The sequence below is a fragment of the Vigna unguiculata genome, chromosome 5 (genome assembly GCF_037176805.1).
Source record: "Vigna unguiculata cultivar grain cowpea cultivar isolate G323 ecotype 2 chromosome 5, ASM3717680v1, whole genome shotgun sequence".
NCBI lineage: Eukaryota > Viridiplantae > Streptophyta > Magnoliopsida > Fabales > Fabaceae > Vigna > Vigna unguiculata.
This window is the reverse complement of record NC_140796.1, coordinates 26,371,347-26,399,341: the sequence shown is the minus strand read 5'-3', so window position 1 is coordinate 26,399,341 and position 27,995 is coordinate 26,371,347. Positions and strand designations below refer to the sequence as shown.

The 27,995-nt window shown below is 30.9% G+C and overlaps 1 long non-coding RNA gene and 1 other non-coding gene across 2 annotated transcripts; both read right to left on the bottom strand.

Annotated features, from left to right (window-relative positions):
* Positions 1-14,779: 14,779 nt before the first annotated feature.
* LOC146886297 (uncharacterized) lies at positions 14,780-16,082 on the bottom strand. Its single transcript, XR_014994995.1, has 3 exons — positions 15,826-16,082; positions 15,638-15,708; positions 14,780-15,138 (listed from the first exon to the last, which is right to left on the bottom strand). It is a non-coding gene; the product is annotated as an uncharacterized LOC146886297 (long non-coding RNA).
* Positions 16,083-25,638: 9,556 nt separating this feature from the next.
* LOC146886296 (small nucleolar RNA R71) lies at positions 25,639-25,745 on the bottom strand. The gene has a single exon (XR_014995439.1). It is a non-coding gene; the product is annotated as a small nucleolar RNA R71 (small nucleolar RNA).
* Between the last annotated feature and the right edge of the window lie 2,250 nt (positions 25,746-27,995).

Here is a 27,995-nt window from a genome sequence, read left to right as displayed (position 1 = left end):
TATGAAGAAAAACAGTCCTTTGTGATTTCTGTTTTCCTTGGAGTTAGGAACTTACTATTCATTACTTGTTTGAGGCTCGTAAAAGGAAATTGGGCTTGCTAGAGGAGGAATATGACTCAAAGTTGCTAGAGGATTCTAATAAAAATACTAATGATTTTTATAATGCTGCAAAGACCAGAGGTGTGCATTTGTGTTGTCTTTCTAATAACTCTAAAATATCATATACATATTTTCCTACCTTTCTTTTTCTATTTCTTAGGAAATCTTTTTAAATCTCATGTATATAACCATATTCACCCACATAAGAAATCGTATATCTTTTCATTAAATCCATTTAACAAATAATCCTCATATATAACTCATTTATAGTGCAATAATTACTTTATATATCCTTCAAACTAATCTCTTATCTTTCATATTCTAAAACATCATTTAAATAAAATAAATCTTTTAAAATAATAAACCATTACGTTTCTTATAATAACTTTCTAAATAAATACTTTTTAAATAATTAATGGTCACTTAAAAATATTTAACATCTTTTAACAATATCTCATAATATTTAATGACATATATCTAATATCTTTTTAATTAAGTAATTTTTAAACCATCACTACAAGAAATCAAGTTATTAGAGTCCCAATATAACCCTTCCAAAATCCGAAAACGGACGCTATCCAAAATTTGCGTGCGAATAAGAGCGGACTCAAAAAAGAGACGGCCTATCCCATTGAAAAGTGACTCTTTCATTTTTTGACACATTTACCTATGTTGCTAGTAGCGTGGGTCTGGCTCTCACATCCAATTTAATATTTAAATGCTTGTGTTGTCATTAGCGTGAGTTCAAACCATTTTTTTAATAACTTATTTGAACTTAGGTTTGGACCCTCTCTTATTAAATTTATAATCATTCTAAATACAAATTAATAATAATAGAATCTCAAGTCATTTTAAACAATAATTAATATCCAACCAAATTATATTTTCATTTATAATTAAGATATATATTTAGGAAGTGCAATTCCAAGTTATAAACTAAAATATACTAGCAACATAGGAACCAAAAATAGAGCAATTGATTCAAAATCAGTGCAATTCGGTTCACAAATAGTGCAATTCAGTTCAAAATTAGTGCAATTCAGTTCAAAATCAGTGCAATTTGGTTCAAAAACAATGTAGTTAAGTTCAAAAGTAGTGCAGTTCAGTTAAAAAATAGTGTAGTTCAGTTCAAAAATAGTGCAGCTCAGCTCAAATGTAGTGCAGTTCATAAAACAGTTAAGTTGATATTATAGTGCAGTTCAGTTTAATTCAGTTTATTAGAAAAAAAAACAGTGCAGTTTAGTTCGCCTTAACTGAGGGAGCAATTTGAAATTTGTGATTTTTCAAGCAGTGTAGTCAGAGAGGTTGGATATATACAATTTTTAGGTTTAAATACGCTTTTGGATTGCGCACACTTTTTACGCTAGTTTAGATATCTTAGTTTTGAATATATATTACTTTATATTTTAATAAAATTAAATTGTAGAAGCTAAATATGTACTAAACTATAAGAATAAAAACTTTATAAATTGAAACCTTACTACTAACTAGTATTTATCAAAAAACACGTGTTATTTAATCTCTAAATATTAACAAATTCAACTTAAGTTAGCCTAAGAAAACCACTCCTAAATTTTTTGTTACAATATAGTTTTTTTATAATATATTTAAGTAATTATATTTTCTTATAAAAAAAATCTAGGCATATTAAAATTCATTATTTTAGTATATCAAATTAAAAGATGAGGATATAAAATTTTTTTTTTAGAATACTAAAACAAATTTTATTGAATATCAAATTTAATATGTTGATTATCTAATTTTACCTTCTAAAATTTGATAACAATATACAACAAACTCCTTCACCCTCTTCTCTATTTGCTCGCTCCAGAGCCTCTTCAAATCTTTTCCCTTCTTCTTTCCGTTTTCTACTACTTTTGACGTGGATTATCGTTCTCATCTCTTTTTCTCTTGTGAAGATAGAGAACACAAAATGGTGATGAAGAGCAAGAGTAAGAAAACCCAATCCCTGTTCTTTGATATCAGTAGTGTGCAATGATTTTAATTGTTTATTTTTTTATTATTGTTGTGAACTTTTTGGGTTGCAGAGATTAAGAGTAAGAGGGTTTCGTTGAAGAAGAAGTACAAGGTGATACGGAAGGTGAAAGAGCACAATAGAAAAAAAGGGAAGGTAGCGAAGAAGCTTAGGCTGAGTGGGAAAAATAAAGTTGAGAAGGATCCTGGTATTCCCAACAATTGGCCTTTTAAGGAACATGAACTCAAAGCCCTTGAAGCTCGAAGGACGAAGGCCATTAAGGAATTGGAGCAAAAGAAAGCCGAACGCAAGGAGAGGGTAATTGTTTTATCATTATTCAACTCCCATTTCATGAATTATTTCCATCGTTGGTTGATTATGTTTATTATGATTTGTTATGTTACATGATCAGCTAAATGAATGAATAAATAAAAAATGTCGGTAGAAGTTTTATGTAAACCTTGTTCCTGTAGAAAGTTCTTCATGGACAGGAAGAAAGATATATGACAGAAGATAATGAGGGCGCTTGACTGTTGGTAAATTAAAATGTGTTTGTATTATTGTATCAGTGAAGATTGACTGTTGCTATGAAGAAAAACAGTCCTTTGTGATTTCTGTTTTCCTTGGAGTTAGGAACTTACTATTCATTACTTGTTTGAGGCTCGTAAAAGGAAATTGGGCTTGCTAGAGGAGGAATATGACTCAAAGTTGCTAGAGGATTCTAATAAAAATACTAATGATTTTTATAATGCTGCAAAGACCAGAGGTGTGCATTTGTGTTGTCTTTCTAATAACTCTAAAAGATCATATACATATTTTCCTACCTTTCTTTTTCTATTTCTTAGGAAATCTTTTTAAATCTCTTGTATATAACCATATTCACCCACATAAGAAATCGTATATCTTTTCATTAAATCCATTTAACAAATAATCCTCATATATAACTCATTTATAGTGCAATAATTACTTTATATATCCTTCAAACTAATCTCTTATCTTTCATATTCTAAAACATCATTTAAATAAAATAAATCTTTTAAAACAATAAACCATTACGTTTCTTATAATAAATTTCTAAATAAATACTTTTTAAATAATTAATGGTCACATCAAAATATTTAACATCTTTTAACAATATCTCATAATATTTAATGACATATATCTAATATCTTTTTAATTAAATAGTTTTTAAACCATCACTACAAGAAATCAAGTTATTAGAGTCCCAATATAACCCTTCCAAAATCCAAAAATGGACGCTATCCAAAATTTGCGTGCGAATAAGAGCGGACTCAAAAAAGAGACGGCCTATCCCATTGAAAAGTGACTCTTTCATTTTTTGACACATTTACCTATGTTGCCAGTAGCGTGGATCTGGCTTTCACTTCCAATTTAATATTTAAATGCTTGTGTTGTCATTAGCGTGAGTTCAAACCATTTTTTTAATAACTTATTTGAACTTAGGTTGGACCCTCTCTTATTAAATTTATAATCATTCTAAATACAAATTAATAATAATAGAATCTCAAGTCATTTTAAACAATAATTAATATCCAACCAAATTATATTTTCGTTTATAATTAAGATATATATTTAGGAAGTGCAATTCCAAGTTATAAACTAAAATATACTAGCAACATAGGAACCAAAAATAGAGCAATTGATTCAAAATCAGTGCAATTCGGTTCAAAAATAATGCAATTCAGTTCAAAATTAGTGCAATTCAGTTCAAAATCAGTGCAATTTGGTTCAAAAACAATGTAGTTAAGTTCAAAAGTAGTGCAGTTCAGTTAAAAAATAGTGTAGTTCAGTTCAAAAATAGTGCAGCTCAGCTCAAATGTAGTGCAGTTCATAAAACAGTTCAGTTCATATTATAGTGCAGTTCAGTTCAATTCAGTTTATTAGAAAAAAAAACAGTGCAGTTCAGTTCGCCTTAACTGAGGGAGCAATTTGAAATTTGTGTTTTTTCAAGCAGTGTACTCAGAGAGGTTGGATATATACAATTTTTGTTTAAATACACTTTTTGATTGCCCACACTTTTTAGGCTAGTTTAGATATCTTAGTTTTCGATATATATTACTTTATATTTTAATAAAATTAAATTGTAGAAGCTAAATATGTACTAAACTATAACAATAAAAACTTTATAAATTGAAACCTTACTACTAACTAGTATTATAAAAAAAACACGTGTTATTTAATCTCAAAATATTAAGAAATTCAACTTAAGTTAGCCTAAGACAACCCCTCCTAAATTTTTTGTTACACTATAGTTTTTTTATAATATATTTAAGTAATTATATTTTCTTATAAAAAAATCTAGGCATATTAAAATTCATTATTTTAGTACATCAAATTAAAAGATGAGGATATAAAAAATTTGTTTTAGAATACTAAAACAAATTTTATTGAATATCAAATTTAATATGTTGATTATCTAATTTTACCTTCTAAAATTTGATAACAATATACAACAAAATCCTTCACCATCTTCTCTATTTGCTCGCTCCAGAGCCTCTTCAAATCTTTTCCCTTCTTCTCTCCATTTTCTTCTACTTTTGACGTGGATTATCGTTCTCATCTCTTTTTCTCTTGTGAAGGTAGAGAACACAAAATGGTGATGAAGAGCAAGAGTAAGAAAACCCAATCCCTGTTCTTTGATATCAGTAGTGTGCAATGATTTTAATTGTTTATTTTTTTATTATTGTTGTGAACTTTTTGGGTTGCAGAGATTAAGAGTAAGAGGGTTTCGTTGAAGAAGAAGTACAAGGTGATACGGAAGGTGAAAGAGCACAACAGAAAAAAAGCGAAGGAAGCGAAGAAGCTTAGGTTGAGTGGGAAAAATAAGGTTGAGAAGGATCCTGGTATTCCCAACAATTGGCCTTTTAAGGAACACGAACTCAAAGCCCTTGAAGCTCGAATGACGAAGGCCATTGAGGAATTGGAACAAAAGAAAGCCGAACACAAGGAGAGGGTAATTGTTTTATCATTATTCAACTCCCATTTCTTGAATTATTTCTATCGTTGGTTGATTATGTTTATTATGATTTGTTATGTTACATGATCAGCTAAATGAATGAATAAATAAAAAATGTCGGTAGAAGTTTTATGTAAACCTTGTTCCTGTAGAAAGTTCTTCATGGTCAGGAAAAAAGATATATGATTGAAGATAATGAGGGTGCTTGACTATTGGTATATTAAAATGTGTTTGTATTGTTGTATTAGTGAAGATTGACTCTTGTTACGAAGAAAACAATCCTTTGTGATTTCTGTTTTCCTTGCTGTTAGGAACTTACTGTTCATTACTTGTTTCAGGCTCGTAGAAGAAAATTGGGCTTGCTAGAGGAGGAATATGACTCTAAGTTGCTAGAGGATTCTAATAAAAATACTAATGATTTTGATAATGCTGCAAAGACCAGAGGTGTGCATTTGTGTTGTCTTTCTAATAACTCTAAAATATCATATACATATTTTCCTACCTTTCTTTTTCTATTTGTTAGCAAATCTTTTTAAATCTCATGTATATAACCATATTCACCCACGTAAGAAATTGTATATCTTTTCAATAAATCAATTTAACAAATAATAATCATATATAACTCATTTATAGTGCAATAATTACTTTATATATCCTTCAAAATAATCTCTTATCTTTCATATTCTAAAACATCATTTAAATAAAATAAATCTTTTAAAACAATAAACCATTACGTTTCTTATAATAAATTTCTAAATAAATACTTTTTAAATAATTAATGGTCACATAAAAATATTTAACATCTTTTAACAATATGTCATAATATTTAATGACATATATCTAATATCTTTTTAATTAAATAATTTTTAAACCATCACTACAAGAAATCAAGTTATTAGAGTCCCAATAAAACCCTTCCAAAATCCAAAAACGGACGCTATCCAAAATTTGCGTACGACTCAGAGCAGACTCAAAAAAGAGACGGCCTATCCCATTGAAAAGTGACTCTTTCATTTTTCGACACATTTACCTATGTTGCCAGTAGCGTGGGTCAGGCCCTCACTTCCAATTTAATATTTAAATGTTTGTGTTGTCAATAACGTGAGTTCTAACCTTTTTTTTAATAACTTATTTGAACTTAGGTTGGACCCTCTCTTATTAAATTTATAATCATTCTAAATACAAATTAATAATAATAGAATCTCAAGTCATTTTAAACATAAATTAATATCCAACCAAACTATATTTTCATTCATAATTAAGATATATATTTAGGAAGTGCAATTCCAAGTTATAAACTAAAATATACTAGCAACATTGGAACCAAAAATAGAGCAATTGATTCAAAATCAGTGCAATTCGGTTCAAAAATAGTGCAATTCAGTTCCAAATTAGTGCAATTTAGTTCAAAATCAGTGCAATTTGGTTCAAAAATAATGTAGTTAAGTTCAAAATTAGTGCAGTTCAGTTAAAAAATAGTGTAGTTCAATTCAAAAATAGTGCAGCTCAGCTCAAATGTAGTGTAGTTCATAAAAGAGTTCAGTTCGTATTATAGTGCAGTTCAGTTCAATTCAGTTAATTAGAAAAAAAAACAGTGCAGTTCAGTTCGCCTTAACTGAGGGAGCAATTTGAAATTTGTGTTTTTTCAAGCAGTATAGTCAGAGAGGTTGGATATATACAATTTTTAGGTTTAAATACGCTTTTGGATTGCCCACACTTTTTAGGCTAGTTTAGATATCTTAGTTTTGGATATATATTACTTTATATTTTAATAAAATTAAATTGTAGAAGCTAAATATGTACTAAAGTATAAGAATAAAAACTTTATACATTGAAACCTTACTACTAACTAGTATTTATCAAAAAACACGTGTTATTTTATCTCAAAATATTAACAAATTCAGCTTAAGTTAGCCTAGGAAAACCCTCCTAAATTTTTTGTTACAATATAGTTTTTTTATAATATATTTAAGTAATTATATTTTCTTATAAAAAAATCTAGGCATATTAAAATTCATTATTTTAGTATATCAAATTAAAAGATGAGGATATAAAAAATTTGTTTTAAAATACTAAAACAAATTTTATTGAATATCAAATTTAATATGTTGATTATCTAATTTTACCTTCTAAAATTTGATAACAATATACAACAACTCCTTCACCCTCTTCTCTATTTGCTCGCTCCAGAGCCTCTTCAAATCTTTTCCCTTCTTCTCTCCGTTTTCTACTACTTTTGACGTGGATTATCGTTCTCATCTCTTTTTCTCTTGTGAAGGTAGAGAACACAAAATGGTGATGAAGAGCAAGAGTAAGAAAACCCAATCCCTGTTCTTTGATATCAATAGTGTGCAATGATTTTAATTGTTTATTTTTTTATTATTGTTGTGAACTTTTTGGGTTGTAGAAATTAAGAGTAAGAGGGTTTCGTTGAAGAAGAAGTACAAGGTGATACGGAAGGTGAAAGACCACAACAGAAAAAAAAGCAAAGGAAGCGAAGAAGCTTAGGCTGAGTGGGAACAATAAGGTTGAGAAGGATCCTGGTATTCCCAACAATTGGCCTTTTAAGGAACAGGAACTCAAAGTCGTTGAAGCTCGAAGGACGAAGGCCATTGAGGAATTGGAGCAAAAGAAAGTCGAACGCAAGGAGAGGGTAATTGTTTTATCATTATTCAACTCCCATTTCATGAATTATTTCTATCGTTGGTTCATTATGTTTATTATGATTTCTTATGTTACATGATCAGCTAAATGAATGAATAAATAAAAAATGTCTGTAGAAGTTTTATGTAAACCTTGTTCCTGTAGAAAGTTCTTCATGGACAGGAAGAAAGATATATGATAGAAGATAATGAGGGTGCTTGACTATTGGTATATTAAAATGTTTTTGTATTATTGTATTAATGAAGATTGACTCTTGCTACGAAGAAAACAGTCCTTTGTGATTTTTGTTTTCCTTGCAGTTAGGAACTTACTATTCATTACTTGTTTCAGGCTCGTAGAAGAAAATTGGGTTTGCTAGAGGAGGAATATGACTCTAAGTTGCTAGAGGATTCTAATAAAAATACTAATGATCTTGATAATGCTGCAAAGACCAGAGGTGTGCATTTGTGTTGTCTTTCTAATAACTCTAAAATATCATATACATATTTTCCTACCTTTCTTTTTCTATTTCTTAGGAAATCTTTTTAAATCTCATGTATATTACCATATTCACCCACGTAAGAAATCGTATATCTTTTCAATAAATCCATTTAACAAATAATCATCATATGTAACTCATTTATAGTGCAATAATTACTTTATATATCCTTCAAACTAATCTCTTATCTTTCATATTCTAAAACATCATTTAAATAAAATAAATCTTTTAAAACAATAAACCATTACGTTTCTTATAATAAATTTCTAAATAAATACTTTTTAAATAATTAATGGTCACATCAAAATATTTAACATCTTTTAACAATATCTCATAATATTTAATGACATATATCTAATATCTTTTTAATTAAATAGTTTTTAAACCATCACTACAAGAAATCAAGTTATTAGAGTCCCAATATAACCCTTCCAAAATCCAAAAACAGACGCTATCCAAAATTTGCGTGCGAATAAGAGCGGACTCAAAAAAGAGACGGCCTATCCCATTGAAAAGTGACTCTTTCATTTTTTGACACATTTACCTATGTTGCCAGTAGCGTGGGTCTGGCTTTCACTTCCAATTTAATATTTAAATGCTTGTGTTGTCATTAGCGTGAGTTCAAACCATTTTTTTTAATAACTTATTTGAACTTAGGTTGGACCCTCTCTTATTAAATTTATAATCATTCTAAATACAAATTAATAATAATAGAATCTCAAGTCATTTTAAACAATAATTAATATCCAACCAAATTATATTTTCGTTTATAATTAAGATATATATTTAGGAAGTGCAATTCCAAGTTATAAACTAAAATATACTAGCAACATAGGAACCAAAAATAGAGCAATTGATTCAAAATCAGTGCAATTCGGTTCAAAAATAGTGCAATTCAGTTCAAAATTAGTGCAATTCAGTTCAAAATCAGTGCAATTTGGTTCAAAAACAATGTAGTTAAGTTCAAAAGTAGTGCAGTTCAGTTAAAAAATAGTGTAGTTCAGTTCAAAAATAGTGCAGCTCAGCTCAAATGTAGTGTAGTTCATAAAAGAGTTCAGTTCGTATTATAGTGCAGTTCAGTTCAATTCAGTTAATTAGAAAAAAAATAGTGCAGTTCAGTTCGCCTTAACTGAGGGAGCAATTTGAAATTTGTGTTTTTTCAAGCAGTGTAGTCAGAGAGGTTGGATATATACAATTTTTAGGTTTAAATACGCTTTTGGATTGCCCACACTTTTTAGGCTAGTTTAGATATCTTAGTTTTGGATATATATTACTTTATATTTTAATAAAATTAAATTGTAGAAGCTAAATATGTAGTAAACTATAAGAATAAAAACTTTATACATTGAAACCTTACTACTAACTAGTATTTATCAAAAAACACGTGTTATTTTATCTCAAAATATTAACAAATTCAGCTTAAGTTAGCCTAGGAAAACCCTCCTAAATTTTTTGTTACAATATAGTTTTTTTATAATATATTTAAGTAATTATATTTTCTTATAAAAAAATCTAGGCATATTAAAATTCATTATTTTAGTATATCAAATTAAAAGATGAGGATATAAAAAATTTGTTTTAAAATACTAAAACAAATTTTATTGAATATCAAATTTAATATGTTGATTATCTAATTTTACCTTCTAAAATTTGATAACAATATACAACAACTCCTTCACCCTCTTCTCTATTTGCTCGCTCCAGAGCCTCTTCAAATCTTTTCCCTTCTTCTCTCCGTTTTCTACTACTTTTGACGTGGATTATCGTTCTCATCTCTTTTTCTCTTGTGAAGGTAGAGAACACAAAATGGTGATGAAGAGCAAGAGTAAGAAAACCCAATCCCTGTTCTTTGATATCAATAGTGTGCAACGATTTTAATTGTTTATTTTTTTATTATTGTTGTGAACTTTTTGGGTTGTAGAAATTAAGAGTAAGAGGGTTTCGTTGAAGAAGAAGTACAAGGTGATACGGAAGGTGAAAGACCACAACAGAAAAAAAAGCAAAGGAAGCGAAGAAGCTTAGGCTTAGTGGGAACAATAAGGTTGAGAAGGATCCTGGTATTCCCAACAATTGGCCTTTTAAGGAACAGGAACTCAAAGTCGTTGAAGCTCGAAGGACGAAGGCCATTGAGGAATTCGAGCAAAAGACAGCCGAACGCAAGGAGAGGGTAATTGTTTTATGATTATTTAACTCTCATTTCATGAATTATTTCTATTTGTTGGTTGATTATGTTTATTATGATTTGTTATGTTACATAATCAGCTAAATGAATGAATAAATAAAAAATGTCGGTAGAAGTTTTATGTAAACCTTGTTCCTGTAGAAAGTTCTTCGTCGACAGGAAGAAAGATATATGATAGAAGATAATGAGGGTGCTTGACTATTGGTATATTAAAATGTTTTTGTATTATTGTATTAGTGAAGATTGACTATTGCTACGAAGAAAGCAGTCCTTTATGATTTTTGTTTTCCTTGCAGTTAGGAACTTACTATTCATTACTTGTTTCAGGCTTGTAGAAGAAAATTGGGCTTGCTAGAGGAGGAATATGACTCTAAGTTGCTAGAGGATTCTAATAAAGATACTAATGATTTTGGTAATGCTGCAAAGACTAGAGGTGTGCATTTGTGTTGTCTTTCTAATAACTCTAAAATATCATATACATATTTTCCTACCTTTCTTTTTCTATTTCTTAGGAAATCTTTTTAAATCTCATGTATATAACCATATTCACCCACGTAAGAAATCGTATATCTTTCCAATAAATCCATTTAAAAAATAATCATCATATGTAACTCATTTATAGTACAATAATTACTTTATATATCCTTCAAAGTAATCTCTTATCTTTCATATTCTAAAACATCATTTAAATAAAATAAATCTTTTAAAATAATAAACCATTACGTTTCTTATAATAACTTTCTAAATAAATACTTTTTAAATAATTAATGGTCACATAAAAATATTTAACATCTTTTAACAATATCTCATTATATTTAATGACATATATCTAATATCTTTTTAATTAAATAATTTTTAGACCATCAATACAAGAAATCAAGTGATTAGAGTCCCGATAAAACCCTTCCAAAATCCAAAAACGGACGCTATCCAAAATTTGCGTGCTAATAAGAGCGGACTCAATAAAGAGACGGCCTATCCCATGGAAAAGTGACTCTTTCATTTTTTGACACATTTACCTATGTTGCCAGTAGCGTGGGTCAGGCCCTCACTTCCAATTTAATATTTAAATGTTTGTGTTGTCAATAGCGTGAGTTCTAACCTTTTTTTTAAATAATTTATTTGAACTTAGGTTTGGACCCTCTCTTATTAAATTTATAATCATTCTAAATACAAAGTAATAATAATAGAATCTCAAGTCATTTTAAACATAAATTAATATCCACCCAAATTATATTTTCATTTATAATTAAGATATATATTTAGAAAGTGCAATTCCAAGTTATAAACTAAAATATACTAGCAACATAGGAACTAAAAATAGAGCAATTGATTCAAAATCAGTGCAATTCGGTTCAAAAATAGTGCAATTCAGTTCAAAATTAGTGCAATTCAGTTCAAAATTAGTGCAATTTGGTTCAAAAACAATGTAGTTAAGTTCAAAAGTAGTGCAGTTCAGTTAAAAAATACTGTAGTTTGGTTCTAAAATAGTGCAGCACAGTTCAAATGTAGTGCAGTTCATAAAACACTTCAATTTATAATAGTTCAGTTCATATTATAGTGCAGTTCAGTTCAATACAATTTATTAGATAAAAAAAAACAGTGCAGTTCAGTTCGCTTTAACTGAGGGAGCAATTTAAAATTTGTGTTTTTTCAAGCAGTGTAGTCAGAGAGGTTGGATATATACAATTTTTAGGTTTAAATACGCTTTTTGATTGCCCACACTTTTTAGGCTAGTTCAGATATCTGAGTTTTCGATATATATTACTTTATATTTTAATAAAATTAAACTATAGAAGCTAAATATGTACTAAACTATAATAATAAAAACTTTATAAATTGAAACCTTACTACTAACTGGTATTATCAAAAAACACGTGTTATTTAATCTCAAAATGTTAACAATTTCAGCTTAAGTTAGTCTAAGAAAACCCCTCCTAAATTTTTTGTTACAATATAGTTCTTTTATAATATATTTAAGTAATTATATTTTCTTACGAAAAAAATCTAGGCATATTAAAATTCATTATTTTAGTATATCAAATTAAAAGATGAGGATATAAAAAATTTGTTTTAAAATACTAAAACAAATTTTATTGAATATCAAATTTAATATGTTGATTATCTAATTTTACCTTCTAAAATTTGATAACAATACACAACAAACTCCATCACCTTCTTCTCTATTTGCTCGCTCCAGAGCCTCTTCAAATCTTTTGCCTTCTTCTCTCCCTTTTCTACTACTTTTGACGTGGATTATCGTTCTCATCTCTTTTTCTCTTGTAAAGGTAGAGAACACAAAATGGTGACGAAGATCAAGAGTAAGAAAACCCAATCCATGTTCTTTGATATCAGTAGTGTGCAATGATTTTAATTGTTTATTTTTTTATTATTGTTGTGAACTTTTTGGGTTGCAGAGAGGAAGAGTAAGAGGGTTTCGTTGAAGAAGCAGCACAAGGTGATACGGAAGGTGAAAGAGCAGAACAGAAAAAAAAGCGAAGGAAGAGAAGAAGCTTAGGCTGAGTGGGAAAAATAAGGTTGAGAAGGATCCTGGTATTCCCAACAATTGGCCTTTTAAGGAACAAGAACTCAAAGCCCTTGAAGCTCGAAGGACGAAGGCCATTGAGGAATTGGAGCAAAAGAAAGTCGAACGCAAGGAGAGGGTAATTGTTTTATCATTATTCAACTCCCATTTCATGAATTATTTCTATCGTTGGTTCATTATGTTTATTATGATTTCTTATGTTACATGATCAGCTAAATGAATGAATAAATAAAAAATGTCAGTAGAAGTTTTATGTAAACCTTGTTCCTGTAGAAAGTTCTTCATGGACAGGAAGAAAGATATATGATAGAAGATAATGAGGGTGCTTGACTATTGGTATATTAAAATGTTTTTGTATTATTGTATTAATGAAGATTGAATCTTGCTACGAAGAAAACAGTCCTTTGTGATTTTTGTTTTCCTTGCAGTTAGGAACTTACTATTCATTACTTGTTTCAGGCTCGTAGAAGAAAATTGGGTTTGCTAGAGGGGGAATATGACTCTAAGTTGCTAGAGGATTCTAATAAAAATACTAATGATCTTGATAATGCTGCAAAGACCAGAGGTGTGCATTTGTGTTGTCTTTCTAATAACTCTAAAATATCATATACATATTTTCCTACCTTTCTTTTTCTATTTCTTAGGAAATCTTTTTAAATCTCATGTATATTACCATATTCACCCACGTAAGAAATCGTATATCTTTTCAATAAATCCATTTAACAAATAATCATCATATGTAACTCATTTATAGTGCAATAATTACTTTATATATCCTTCAAAATAATCTCTTATCTTTCATATTCTAAAACATCATTTAAATAAAATAAATCTTTTAAAATAATAAACCATTACGTTTCTTATAATAACTTTCTAAATAAATACTTTTTAAATAATTAATGGTCACATAAAAATATTTAACATCTTTTAACAATATCTCATAATATTTAATGACATATATCTAATATCTTTTTAATTAAATAATTTTTAAACCATCAATACAAGAAATCAAGTGATTAGAGTCCCAATAAAACCCTTCCAAAATCCAAAAACAGACGCTATCCAAAATTTGCATACGAATAAGAGCGGACTCAAAAAAGGGACGGCCTATCCCATTGAAAAGTGACTCTTTCATTTTTTGACACATTTACCTATGTTGCCAGTAGCGTGGGTCTGGCCCTCACGTCCTATTTAATATTTAAATGTTTGTGTTGTCAATAGCGTGAGTTCTAACCTTTTTTTAAATAATTTATTTGAACTTAGGTTGGACCCTCTCTTATTAAATTTATTATCAAATCTACTGGTGGACGTTGATTACCAATTGCCTCAATTAGAATTAATCATTCTAAATACAAATTAATAATAATAGAATCTCAAGTCATTTTAAACATAAATTAATATCCAACCAAATTATATTTTCATTTATAATTAAGATATATATTTAGGAAGTGCAATTCCAAGTTATAAACTAAAATATACTAGCAACATAGGAACCAAAATAACAGCAACATTGCACTTCAAAAGTGTATAAAAACCTAACCAAAATCACAGAACAACATATAAGAACAAGTGCCATTACAAATCTCAAAATGACAGAAAAGCGCATGAAACCTAACCAAAAGTGTTAATAAATATTACATGAAAAAAGAGAAAAAAACAACATATTTTAAAAGTAGATTCTCTTGGACAGAACAACACAGGAAGATAGAATTATATTACCTGCAAAAAAAATAGAAATAATTAGAATAAATACAATGCACAAAGTGTTCTTTGTATAATAATAAGTCCTCATAATAGGTATATATTCTTTGTATAATTCATATCAAGGCTGGTGATTTCTTAACATACCTGGAGCGAATTCTTTTGAGATCAATTCTCCCATTAGTAAGAGACACAAAGGTAATATGAACCCCTAGTTCCACCCATCCACTCCTTGGTTTCATTCTCTTCCATAACAACTACATCACATGCTGGTGCTAACTCAGGCCTTATAGAGGTTATATCACCATAACCCCCCACCCCCAATAAATCTTTAATCGGATTTACCACCAAGGGAAATAGGAGCTTGGGAAGTCCAAGCAGAGGTTGAAGTTGAGCTTGATCCTCCAATATAAGGGGTATAAAACCCCTGTTGAAATGGTGTCAAAGTTAGGATATGCCCTTTGTCCTTTCTTGTAGGTATTGGAGCCTGTGCAAGGTCTGCTCTACTTGTAAGAACCTGAAAATATCAGTACCATATCCTTTAATTGTGAATGTAGAAAAGAAAAAAAAAAGATTAACATCAATGCTTTAAACATTCTAATTCCCACTTGTCAAATTTACGTATGTTGATGGATGTTTATAGTGCTAAATGTGAACTAATCAGAAATGCAAGGAGCCATTTACAAAATTACAATGAAATAACTTCGTTACTTTCTTAAAGTACTAAGACTCAAAATGATAGAATCACTTAACAATAGGAACCAGAACAATGACAGGGTATAATTATATATCCTCAGAATTGGAAATAATCTAATTCTTTTGATGATAATGAAATGTAAACTACACAAACAAGAGAAGGAAAACTAACTACATAAACCATAAATTTAAAGGGCATACTTCTTTTTAAAAGGGTAGAGAAATATAGGACCAATCTACAAAATCTAAAACTGCCAAGCCAGAAAAAGGCAGGATATAGTAAATGTTTAGAATGGGTTCAGTGAACGACGACGACATACCTCTCAGAACAATTGTATCAGGCTCTCGCTGACCTCAAAACGCGAAATGCTCCTATGAGTCCTTCTTCATTCTGTTAAAATCGTCGAAACCAGAAACAAAAATGACAAGTTTGGGTCAGAGAGCGAGAGAGATGGAAGGGGAAAGTAATAAAAGCACATGACTTGCTTAACTTAGAGATGTTGCTTACCACACTTCCGCTTTGGGAGTCACCGGTGACAAAGGAAGCTAAAATTAGGGCTTTACATTGGGAGCCATCGTTATGGCAAAGGAAATTGAAATCAGGGTTGGAAAGAAAGGGGAAATGGGAAACGGAAAAAGGGTTGGAGAAAAAAAGGGAAAAAAAAGAAGCGGAGCAGAGCGAAACCTGCCTTTTTGAATGAGCAGAGTTACTAGCTCCCAACCTTCAATGTCCCGGGCACATTAGGGATTTTTATTGGTAGCACATCAGGGGCCAACACCAAATTTTAGAGGTTGATTCATGAAGCTATTTAGCTTCAGTCGAATTCTGGCACTGAACAAAATGGGTTAGGGTTAGCAATTGGACGGTGTGAAATGGCTAAGACAATGAAACCTCCTTGTAACCTCAAGTTTTACAAATATACTATTTTTTTTAATCAATATTTTCAGTTTCCTTAAATATCAAATATTAAAATATATAATGGAGTCCCTAAAACCGATGCTTTAGATGTAGAAAGTTAAACGCCGCATCATATATTAGCTGTTTCCCACTCACGTAACATTTTTATTCAATAAAATAAAACTCATATAACAAGTGTCGGTTAAGCCAACTAAAAAGCTTTTTAACCGACTCTAATGATGTTCACCTCAAATCCGACGCAACTCAACGAAAGCTAAATTGTGTGATTCTTGTAGTGCATTTTGTTTTTTACTTTAAATATTTATTTAATCTCGTTTATTTATTTTTCTAATTATTATAATTTTTTGGATTTCATATTCTCTTAACAAATAAATTTTTCGTCCTAAAAAATAAATTTAAGAATGAATTTTATACAAAATATTTTAAAATTGTACAAAATTAAATTATTATTTTAAAACATGAATTTGATCGTATAAAATCATATTATTAGTATTTATATATAAATATTTATACAATTGTATAATTAGTTATTAAATTAAATAATTAATTATTGTAATATATATATATATATATATATATAATTTATACACAATTTTATTTATTAATTTAATCATATTAGTAATCATATTATTAATAATAATATTATGAATGAAAAAATAAAAATAACCGAAACTTCCTAAAATTTCCAAATAATATTATAATATTATTTGATAGTTATGTTTGACGGATTTCACTCTCAGTCATTTCAGTATATATAGTTATCATCCCTAACATTAAATATATGCTATAAAACATAATAGAAACATTTATTATGATGGATCATGCTTCTACTAATATATGCCGAAATAGAAGATACATAAATCTGAAACTTTTGCGATTCACAGCTTAGAATATATATATCAACATTTCGAAAAATAAAAACAGTCCACAACATTTATTACCCATTAAATCTATTAAATCCTAAAAATAATAACAAATCAACAATATTAAATAAACAAAAAAAATATTATTCTGATACCAATCGAAATGTTTCGGTTAAATCATGTATTAATTTTATCACAAATATTTGAAGAACTCATTCATATAACTACAATATAATACTATTAATATTGTGTCAACACTTGACTCATAGAACCCTAAAGCTATCACAAATGTATAACCTAAACAAAGAAGAACTTAAAGGAAGAGAGGGAGCAATTTGAAATTTGTGTTTTTTCAAGTAATGTAGTCAGAGAGGTTGGATATATACAATTTTTAGGTTTAAATACGCTTTTGGATTGCCCACACTTTTTAGGCTAGTTTAGATATCTTAGTTTTGGATATATATTACTTTATATTTTAATAAAATTAAATTGTAGAAGCTAAATATGTACTAAATTATAACAATAAAAACTTTATAAATTGAAACCTTACTACTAACTAGTATAAATCAAAAAACACGTGTTATTTAAGCTCAAAATATTAACAAATTCAGCTTAAGTTAGCCTAAGAAAACCCCTCTTAAATTTTTTTTGTTACATTATAGTTTTTTTATAATATATTTAAGTAATTATATTTTCTTATAAAAAAAATTTGGAATATTAAAATTCATTATTTTAGTATATCAAATTAAAAGATGAGGATATAAAAAATTTGTTTCAGAATACTAAAACAAATTTTATTGAATATCAAATTTAATATGTTGATTATCTAATTTTACCTTCTAAAATTTGATAACAATATACAACAAACTCCTTCACCCTCTTCTCTATTTGCTCGCTCTAGGGCCTCTTCAAATCTTTTCCCTTCTTCTCTCCGTTTTCTACTACTTTTGACATGGATTATCGTTCTCATCTCTTTTTCTCTTGTGAAGGTAGAGAACACAAAATGGTGATGAAGAGCAAGAGTAAGAAAACCCAGTCCCTGTTCTTTGATATTAGTAGTGTGCAATGATTTTAATTGTTTATTTTTTTTATTATTGTTGTGAATTTTTGGGGTTGTAGAGAGTAAGAGTAAGAGGGTTTCGTTCAAGAATAAGTACAAGGTGATACGGAAGGTGAAAGAGCACAACAGAAAAAAAGCGAAGGAAGCGAAGAAGCTTAGGCTGAGTGGGAAAAATAAGGTTGAGAAGGATCCTAGTATTCCCAACAATTGGCCTTTTAAGGAACAGGAACTCAAAGCCCTTGAGGCTCGAAGAACGAAGGCCATTGAGGAATTGGAGCAAAAGAAAGTCGAACACAAGGAGAGGGTACTTGTTTTATCATTATTCAACTCCTATTTCATGAATTATTTCTATCGTTGGTTGATTATGTTTATTATGATTTGTTATGTTACATGATCAGCTAAATGAATGAATAAATAAAAAATGTCGATAGAAGTTTTATGTAAACCTTGTTCCTGTAGAAAGTTCTTCATGGACAAGAAGAAACATATATGATAGAAGATAATGAGGGTGCTTGACTGTTGGTATATTAAAATGTTTTTGTATTATTGTATCAGTGAAGATTGACTGTTGCTACGAAGAAAAATAGTCCTTTGTGATTTATGTTTTCCTTGCAGTTAGGAACTTACTATTCATTACTTTTCAGGCTCGTAAAATGAAATTGGGCTTGCTAGAGGAGGAAGATGACTCTAAGTTGCTAGAGGATTCTAATAAAAATACTAATGATATTGGTAATGTTGTTGTTGTAACCTAAATTGCGACGGGATGACCAACTAAAAAGGAAAGGATTTAGAAAAAGAGATTAGAAGTCACCACCATAGTTTATTCTGGAAAACTATGGAAAACCATGAGAATAAAATAAAGTGTACGAAAACCAAATTAGGGTCCGAGAGTCGGTTGCGCATAGGGAAGGTATTAGCACCCTACTGCGCCCATCTAAAGGCGGTATCTTTAATTAAATTTGCAAAAGATATGTGTTTATCTAAATATTTATTTTTCCCATAAATAAGAAAATATTGAACAAAATCATTTTCTGAGTGAAAGGGACCCCCGACAAGGGTTAAAACCTTGGTCCTACATATTCTCGTTAAAAATGAGAAATCAGTGCTACGTAATTCTTTATAAAACTATTTGAAAATGATTTGGAAAACCTTTTTATTTTTGGAAAGTGAACCCGACAAGGACTTGCCCTGCTCCTACGTATCTCCATTCACAATGGAGAATCAAGGATCACGTAGTTCTTGATAAAATTTGATTAAAATATTTAATTCTTAAAGTTGTCTTTTGACATTTTTGAAAATAAGTGTCATGCGACGCGTAGGGCTAGGTTGACACCAAAATATTTCCATGATTTTTATATTTTGAAAAGGAGTGTCGTGCGACGCGAGCGGTCGAGTAGACACCAAAATCATTTTAATAATTTTGTATTTGAAAAAGGAGTGTCGTGCGCAAGCGGTCGATTAGACACCAAAATCATTTTAATAATTTTGTATTTTAAAAAGGAGTGTCGTGCGACGCGGGCAATCGATTAAATACCAAAATTAGTTTTTTATAATTGTTGTATTTTAAAAAGAAGTGTCATGCGACGTGAGCGGTCGATTAGACACTAAAACTATTTTTATAATTCTTGTTTTTGAAAAGAAGTATCGTGCGACGCGAACGGTCGATTAGACACTAAAAGAAAAAATAAATAAAATAATTTTAAATTTTATTTATTCTTATTTTTATTAATTTTGAAAATTATTTTAATTTTTATTTCAATTTAAAATATTTTTTATTATTTTTGAAAATGATATGATTGAGATGTGATATTTAATAAAATAAAAAGGTAAAATTGGAAATAGAAAATGAAAGTGCATAAGTAAATATGTGGGTGCAATGAGAAAAACTCCACACATAGGAATGAGGTGCACATAGAAGAAATACATGGTGCATAAAGTAAACACATCCTAGCCTAAAAAAGGAAATTAAAGAGTGGGGTGTGTGCTTAGTGAAAACGCGGGTACATAAGGTGAAATAAAACTAAATGTACCGGGTGTGGGATTATTACATTTTGGAGTGCATGAAGTAAAGACAATAAAAACAAATGGTCCAATTATAAAACATATTTGCATAGGTGTGTGAATTAAGTTATGGGGGTGCACGAAGAATTAAAGAATCTGGCCAATACCCTAAACCTAAATCAAATTATTCTTCCAGAAAGCACATCACCTAAAACTCTTCTTCCCCAACTTCATCTTCTACCTCACGCTGCACCAACCATGGAGGCTACTCACTGCCAAGTCGCCGGCGACGCGGCCAACAACGGTGCCGGCCTCCATCATCGTTCTTCCAGTGACGGCAGCTCCGCCTCTCTCAAATGCGCGGAGCACCACAGCATGGCCTCCATGTTTGCGTCTCTCCTCCGCCTTGTCAACATCGTGCTACTCCAATGTTATCAAGCCATTGCCGTAGACATCCACCATCAGAACGTGCCGCCAAAGACCATCAACTCCACAACACCACACATTACCGTGACCCCTTTTCTCTCTATTCAAAACCTTTCCTTTCCGGTCCAATTTCAGTTTTGATTGTGGTGTATTAACTTCAAAGTTGGAGATGAAAATAATATTACCAAAATAAACGAAACTGAGCAAAAATTGTGTAACTTGCTATGCGCAAATCTTTTTCGTTCCCTTGTGTTTGTTCTTTAATTATCGTTGTCGCTGAATTGTCTGATATACACCTTTGAATCTTTTTTCTGGGTTATGGCTCTCAATTGAATTGAAATGGAGATGAGTAAATTAATGTTGAAATGAGGATGAACTTTTTTAAACGAAAATTGTGAGAAGATCATATTACAGGGAATCTTCTCCTTTTCTCCCCTCAAAATGGCATTTCCTCCCTCTATATTAACGTGTTCTTTAAAAACTGATGGAAGTTATTGCTATCAAAACATCAACTGTTCCCTCCCATTAATCAAAACCGTTTTCCCCTTTTTTTTAATTTTTAAATTTCAATTAATTAAATAAAGAAAACGTAAAATAAAATGAATTTATTTTAATTCAATCTTTAATTTGAAAACAAAATCTCTTTTTTTTTATTATTATCTAAAAATAAAATAAAAAATCACAAAATAATAAAATAAAATAAAAATGTAAAGAAAAACTTTTTAATCAATTTTATTATTTTTTAAGACAATTTATTACCACTTATTTTTTTTGGATATTTTGGAAATAATTATTTAATAACCTGGACGAATTTAGGTGGTGACAGCTGCAAAGACCAGAGGTGTGCATTTTTGTTGTCTTTCTAATAACTCTAAAATATCATATACATATTTTCCTACCTTTCTTTTTCTATTTCTTAGGAAATCTTTTTAAATCTCATGTATATAACCATATTTCGATATTCACCCACGTAACAATATATCTTTTCAATAAATCCATTTAACAAATAATCATCATTTATAACTCATTTATAGTGCAATAATTACTTTATATATCCTTCAAAATAATCTCTTATCTTTCATATTCTAAAACATCATTTAAATAAAATAAATCTTTTAAAATAATAAACCATTACATTTCTTATAATAACTTTCTAAATAAATATTTTTAAATAATTAATTGTCACTTAAAAATATTTAACATCTTTTAACAGTATCTCATAATATTTAGCGACATATATCTAATATATTTTTAATTAAATAAATTTTAAACCATTTTTTCTTTTACTTTAAATATTTATTTAATCTCATTATTTATTTTTATAATTTTTATAATATTTTGGATCTCCAATTCTCTTAACAAATAAATTTTTCGTACTAAAAAATGAAATTTCTAGAATGCATTTTATACAAAATACAAAATATTTTAAAACTGTACAAAATTAAATTAATATTTTAAAACATGATTTTGATCGTATAAAATCATATTATTAGTATCTATATATAAATATTTATACAATTGTATAATAAGTTATTAAATTAAATAATTAGTTATTGTAATATATATATATATATATATATATATAATTTATACATAATTTTATTTATTAATTTAATCACCATTAGTAATCATATTATTAATAATAATATTATGAATGAAATAATAAAAATAATCGAAACTTCCTAAAATTTCCAAATAATATTATAATATTATTTGATAGTTACATGATGGATTTCACTCCCAATCATTTCAGTATATATAGTTATCATCCCTAACATTAAATATATGCTATAAAACATAACAAAAATATATTCGTACATATTTATATATTTATTATGTACATTTAATGGATCATGCTTCTACTAATATACGCCGAAATAGAAGATACATAAATCTGAAACTTTTCCGATTCACAGCTTAGAATATATATATATATATATATATATATATATATATATATATATATATATATCAACATTTCAAAAAATAAAAACAGTCGACAGCATTTAATACCCATTAAATCTATTCAATTCCAAAAATAATAACAAATCAGCAACATTAAATAAATAAATAAAAATATTATTCTGATACCAATCGAAATTTTTTGGTTAAATCATGTATTAGTTTTATCTCCTTCAAATATTTGAAGAACTCATTCATATAACTACAGTATAATAATATTAATATTGTGTTAACACTTGACTCATAAAACCCTAAAACTATCACAAATGTTACAATTCCATGTCAACCTCTGAAAAATAACACCTCATTTGTATCACATGTTGAACCCATACCATTAGTCATTACCACCCTATGAGTATAGGGCCTTGATGGGTCATTATTATCTTCCATTCCACTAGCCTTTGTGTACCCATTAGACAGTTGATTAGTTCTTAATTGTTCATCTTTAGAGTGTTTTTCATCTGTTGGGCTTTATTGGGCCACTGTTCCGAATTTGGACTAATTTCACATTATTTGGCCTAATTTTTGTTTTTAATTATTTTTAGGTATTTGGGTGAAGCAATTTTGGAGCTTGGACGTCAATATTTAGTTGAAGAGAGTCGCCACATCATTTCCACATCATTTTCATGTCATTTCCACGTCAGCAAAGTCAATGGGTCAACATTTGAGGCCCAGAGTAGCATTTTTGTAATTTTGTAGCTCATAATGGCAGTTTCGTAATTCTGAGTGGTAGGGGTCTGCATGGGGAAGACCAGCCGCTCCATCATCTTCAACCTCTCTTCAAAACCTCCATTTTCGTTCTCCAAGCTTCCATGGACGTGTCCCTTGTGGTTTTTCACGTTTTTGGCTCATTTTTACCATTTTTATGCATATTTGACAGCACCCATTGAGGGTTTTACGTTTTGAATTCATTTTCTTGCTTGGGCAGTTCATTTTGTGGGTTTTATACACTTGGAACAACACCCATTAATGGGGTTTTTGCATTTATATATGATAGCACCGTTTTGCATTCCATTGAAGCTTTGAAATCTCTCTTTTTGCTCTTAATTTGCGTTTTTCAGATTTCATAAGTTAGGGGTTTTTGATTCTGTTTTTGTGATTCCAGAATTATGGTGTATAATTGCTCATTTTCATGTCTAGCTAATTTCGTGTATTGACTCCTTGATAAACAAATGCAATGAAGCTTTGAGGTTGTGCTTACTTGTGAAATCTGCCATATCTCTTTGTTCTAATTCGGGAATGCATTGTGATGAATATGTTTGTGCTTAATTTATAGAGTAATTGCATGTGTTTTGGTTAAGTTATGTTCATGCTTAATTTATGTAACTTGGCTGTCACGAATTTAAGGATGTGTGCTTTGCTTAATTGCATAATGAAGCTAGATTGTAATTTTCGCTTAGTAGATTATTATCTAGTAGATTGAGAGAAGGCAGAGGTGTTAATTTGGTGGCCTATGATAAGTGAATTTGTGTTTGAATCAAGGATGTCAATACGGTTTTAATCACTCTTTGCATTCAATTTAATATGTTGATTAGAATTCTGAATTTGTTTGCCAACCCCCCCCCCCTTTGTGCTGTATTGTTGTGTTCGTCTGGAAATTGAAGTTTTGAATGAAAATATTGGTCGTTGGGAGACGACTTGGTTCACTTTCACATACTGCATTTAATATGTTTTAATTTGGTGGGGTACGACCTCTATCAAATTTGGCGCCGTTGCCGGGGACCAATCGTTTCGTTCAAAGTAAAATTTTCAATGTGTTTGTGTTCTGTGTTTTGGTGTGTGTAATTCAAGTGTGGTTGAGTTGGTATATGTTCATTGTGATGTTAATGTTGTGTTAAGTTCAGTGCCTATTTCCATTCTTGTGTGTTTCTGTGTAGTGTAGTGAATAGTGTCGCGACGCGCATGAATAGTGTCATTTGTAGTAGTGAATAGTGTATGAATAGTGTCCGAATCTGGCATTTAACTTTTGGATTTTTGTTCTGGTAGCTACAGTGCTTGTTTTGTCTTGAAAATTCCCCCCCCCCACTTCTTAGACATTGAACTTGATAGGAAAAATAGCTGGAGCAGTTGGTATGGTCTGAGTTAAGAGATTCAAAAAAAATTTGGACTAATTTTTAGTGAAACTTCAGAGAACCATAACTTTTGCTCTGGTTATCAGAATCACTACTATTTTATATGCATTTGGAGTGGAATTTGATTTCCACCTTGTTGGAACCGGCTTTGCCATTTATCAAACTCAGATTCTCCAGAAAATGCCATTTTCTACATTTCAGCAATCTTTTTTTGTGATTTTTCTTCATTTTTTCCACTTTTGAAAAATTGTTAAAAATACTTGTGCTTTGAGTTTTGATCTGATTTTTTTTTTGTGCTTCTGTTTGACCACTCAAAGGAATATCCTACCAATTTTCAAGTCATTTGGAGGTCGTTTGGGTATACTTGTAGTTATACCCTATGTTATGCCAATATCACTGGAATTCATGTTTTTTGGTGCATGACTAGGGAAAACCCAAGTGAACTACAACCATTTGACCCTGAGATTGATAGGAAATTCTACAGAGGAAGTAGGCATCTTAGGAATCCATCTTTGCATGCTGAATATTCAATGACTTTTCCTGACTCTTATGATTCTCATCACATTCCTGACACTCCTCATTCTTTGCATTTTGAGCATACTATTTATTCTAAGCATTTTGATTTTCATACTGATAATATGGCTCAACCTCCTCCACCTCATGAGAGAACCATGAGTGAGCTCACTGCACCAGAGTTCACTTATGATAGTTTATGCATTCAATACCCTGAGGAGGAGCTTCCATATGTGCTGAAAACTGGTTTAATACACTTGTTGCCAAAGTTTCATGGTCTTGCAGGTGAGGACCCGTGCAAACACTTGAAGCAGTTTCATGTCGTCTGTTCCACCATGAAGCCTGCAGATGTCCAAGAGGACCATGTATACTTGAAGGCTTTCCCTCATTCTTTGAAGGGTAATGTGAAAGACTGGTTGTACTACTTAGCACCCAGGTCCATCACAAGCTGGGATGACCTGAAGAGATTATTCCTTGCCAAGTTCTTCCTACTTCAAGGACAACAGCCATAAGGAAGGAGATTTCTGGCATCAAGCAGTAATCTGGGGAGACCCTTTATGAGTACTGGGAGAGGTTCAAGAATCTCTGTTCAAGCTGCCCACACCATCAGATCTCTGAACATCTCCTTCTGTAGTATTTTTATAAAGGTCTGCACCACATGGATCGAAATATGATTGATGCCGTAAGTGGTGGTGCCCTTGGTAACATAACCCCAGCTGCAGCTAGGCAACTAATAGAGAACATGGCTTCAAATTCTTAACAATTTGGCACAAGGAGTGATGCCATAGTTGTTAGAGGTGTTCATGATGTAGGAGCAGCCGAGTACATGAAGAAGTTGGAAAGTAAGATTGATGCTCTTACCACACTGGTCAACCAACTTGCTTCCAATCAGAGAGCTCCAGCTGCAAGAGTTTGTGGCCTTTGTACATCTGTTGATCATTTTACAAACATCTTGCCCAACATTGCAACAATAGGTTGCTGCTGGTTCTTCTACACCAGTGGATACCCCTCAGGCCTATGCAGCAAAAATTTTCAACAACAATAGGCCCCAACATCAACAACAGAACCATGATTTGTCAACAAACAGATATAATCCAGGATGGAGGAATCACCCTAATTTGAGATGGGGAAACCAGGGTAACCAACAGCCCCAACAATTTCAAAATGTGTAACCACCTCCACAACAAAGAGTTGCACCTGCACCACAACCTGCTCATGTTCCACTTGTAGCCACACCAGCTCCTACTGCAACACCTGCACCTTCTTCTTCTACTTAATTGGAGGAGTTAGTCAGGATGATGACCCTTCAAAATATGCAATTCCAGCAGAAGACTAGGGCCTCAATCCAGAGTTTGACAAATCAAATGGGGCAGATGGCCACTCAGCTAAACCAGGCACAAGCTTAGAATTCTGACAAGCTTCCATCACAAACGGTGGAAAATCCGAGGAATGTGAGTGCCATTACGTTGAGATCTGGGAAGAACATTGAAATTCCCACTTCCGAGCCTACACCTTCAAAGGAAGTCGACCCTGCCACACTTTAGAGAAAGTGTGATGCTCATGCAACTGGTCCTTCCACATCTGGTGTGACTTCTACGCCTTCCACCGCTACTGCTGCACCTTCCATACCTCTTCCTTTCCCTCCAAGAGCCATTCCAAGCAAAAAGATGGAAGAGGTTGATAAGGAGATCTTAGAAACATTCAAGAAGGTGGAGGTGAACATACCTCTGTTGGATGCCATTAAACAGATTCCCAGATATGCAAATTTCTTGAAGGAGTTATGCACGCATAAGAGGAGGCTAAAGGGAAACGAAAAGATCAGCATGGGCAGAAATGTGTCAGCATTGATAGGTAAATCTATTCCTCAGATTCTTGAGAAGTGCAAGGACCAGGTACATTTTGTGTATCCTGCATCATAGGTAACAATAAATTTGAAAATGCAATGCTTGATCTTGGTGCTTCAATAAATGTAATGCCTCTGTCTATTTTTAAATCTCTTTCTCTTGGACCCCTGCAACCTACGGGTGTGGTGATTCAGTTGGCAAATAGAAGTGTTGCCCACCCCGCAGGTTTGGTTGATGATGTTTTGGTTTGTGTTGGTGAATTGATTTTCCCTGCTGATTTTTACATTCTTGATATGGAAGAGGGATTTTCACATGGTTCTGCACCAATCATTTTAGGCAAACCATTTTTTAAAACTGCACGAACCAAAATTGATGTGCATGCAGGTACTTTGTCCATGGAGTTTGATGATATTGTTGTGCGATTTAACATCCTGGATGCCATGAAACATCCTTCTGAGGGTCATTCTGTTTTTCACGTGGATATTATTGATGATGCTGTTGATGGATTGATTTCTGATTTCCACTCTCTGCATGCATTAAAACATTCATCTGTGTCTGAGTTATCTGAATTTGCATGCATTGATGTTCTTGATTCTAATTCTGATGATGCTGAATATGATGTGGATAATGTTGAATCTACTGAGTTTGACTCTCTAGATGTTGTACCTATTGACTTTGATGTTATACAATCAGGTTGCACTAACCATGTTGCAGGAAGTACATATGCATCTGATTGTTATGCTCAGGTACAGGCTGTGGAACCCATTTCTCCCTCCCCTCTGTTCCTGATATTCAGCAAGCATCCAATACTCCAGAGTTGAAACCACTGCCAAACAACCTCAAGTATGTCTACTTAGAGGAGGAGGACAAACTGCCTGTCATCATTTCCACCTCCCTCACTGCTGAACAAGAGCAGAGGTTGTTGCACGTTCTTAAAAAGCATAAGAAGGCAATTGGATGGACATTGGCTGACATCCCTGGTATTAGCCCATCAACATGCATGCACAGGATACTGTTG